The sequence below is a fragment of the Limulus polyphemus genome, unplaced genomic scaffold, assembly GCF_000517525.1.
Source record: "Limulus polyphemus unplaced genomic scaffold, Limulus_polyphemus-2.1.2 Scaffold796, whole genome shotgun sequence".
NCBI lineage: Eukaryota > Metazoa > Arthropoda > Merostomata > Xiphosura > Limulidae > Limulus > Limulus polyphemus.
Window position 1 is genome coordinate 404,462 of NW_013666406.1, and position 1,919 is coordinate 406,380.

At 29.4% G+C, this 1,919-nt stretch overlaps 1 long non-coding RNA gene across 1 annotated transcript in view; it reads left to right on the forward strand.

Moving 5' to 3' along the window:
- LOC111086025 overlaps positions 1 to 1,038 on the forward strand; it is a 2,522-nt gene extending 1,484 nt beyond the window's left edge. Inside the window, exon 2 of the long non-coding RNA XR_002610797.1 lies at positions 34 to 1,038. This is a non-coding gene — a long non-coding RNA (uncharacterized LOC111086025). The remainder of the gene's footprint in view (positions 1 to 33) is intronic.
- Positions 1,039 to 1,919: the final 881 nt, after the last annotated feature.

Here is a 1,919-nt window from a genome sequence, read left to right on the forward strand (position 1 = left end):
TATTACCATGTCATATCATTGTGTTCTATGAAGATGGGTTCAGCAATGGTGTATACATGTTATATTGGTGTGGTATTACCATGTCATGTCATTGTGTTCTATGAAGGTGGGTTCAGCAATGGTGTAGACATGTTATATTGGTGTGGGAATATTTTAGTAAAAATTAAGTAAGATCACAAAGTTTGGTAAATCACATTAAAATATCACTGATAATGCACTGATACTTTTGACAGATGGATCTTTCAGCAGAGGATTCATTACCTTTGATGAAGACATGTCTACCTTTCAAAAGTGTAAAGGATTTATTGTGTTTTAGTGCGAGCTCATTTTTATTTGTTTGGTTTTATGATCAAAGCACTAAATCCGAGTATCACTGTTTCTTTTCAATTTTTATTGATACTTGTAAAATGGAAGGTCTGACACTAATATCTAAAAACTCTTATATTACTTTTCTGTTTGACTTGATCAATATATTCTATGATTTTTTGGTTTTTCAAATGAAAATTTACCAAATAATATTGCTTTGAACAAATCTAGTTTTAGAGCCCAACTTAAAAAAATGTTCATGATATTGTATTTTGATGTTTATTAGAACTTTTTTCTATTGTTTCCTGTTTGTTACATTAATAGTGTCACCAACAGCCTGAGTTATTCATTTATATTATTTGCTCAGTGTTACATTGATAATGACATCAACAACAATTGTTATTTAGTTGCGATATTATTACCTTTTGAGTGCTTCCATTACCCTAATTTACTCAGCATTTTTCTTTGTCGACACTCAAATGTTCGATCATGTCCACTTACCCATATATATATATATTTCATATGTATTATCAACCCGTTAGTCGTTACGTAACAGTTTCTGTAATAATTGTTACATTTTAATTTACTACTACACAATTTGTGTGTTACACTTGTTATATTTATAACGTTGGGCTCATTAAAGTTTTTGAACCATAAAAGCCGTGTTTTTCAGTTACAAATGTAGTCAATTTTCAAGCGTCTAGAGTGCAATAAATGATTTACTAGTTATAATGTTTAGCCTCTTTGTGTTTTTTTGTAAATTTGTCAAAGTGAAACTTGCATGCTGATAAACACACAAAAGAGTAAATTATTATATCATTCCATATAGTATATTTATGTTTGGATGTGAAAATTAAGCGCGCAATTACAGTATCTAGGAAAATTGGTACGATATGACTTATAAAAAGTTAACCAGTTTTCTTTTGACTTTTTTATATGGAGATATCATTTTGTTATAGTGAGATAATTTAAGTCATCGACCGCACTCGTTGTTCAAACTCAAGTCTTCAAACTTAGTTAAGCTAGCTGTAAACTTCAAAGTTATATTGCATTATTTCACACAAAACTTCTTTAAGGCTACTGTATTGTTCTTTTTTATGGCATCTTTGTGAAATGAAAGAACCAGGACCTAAAGAAAGAATAATTTAGGAAACAAAACATTTATGTTGTAAGTTTTATAGGGGGTACAATGAGAAGAGTGTCAAAAAAAATAAGATTCTAATTAACAAATGTCATGCACATCCTGGAACTTTCTTTATCCGATAAAAATAAGAACTAATTGTGTTTGAGTGTGTTGAAACTTAACTCGCTATTCAAACGAATGTCCGTGAAATTAAGTACATAGTTTTAGGGAGATGACCTATTTTCATGAGTAAAATAACTTTCTTTTTGTTAAATTGTTGAACAAACTATAAGTTATGTTTATTAAGAATCATATCATTAACAAGAAACATATTTAATGATAATTAAATCTCCCACGCAAAAATTTACTATTCAAATAATTAAACGTAACATTAATCTAATATATAAAGCTAAGTTTGTGTCTGTTCGCACCTTTCGATGCCTGTAATAGGCCTATAAAGATATGGAATCAGGGTACTCAGGTTTAATGT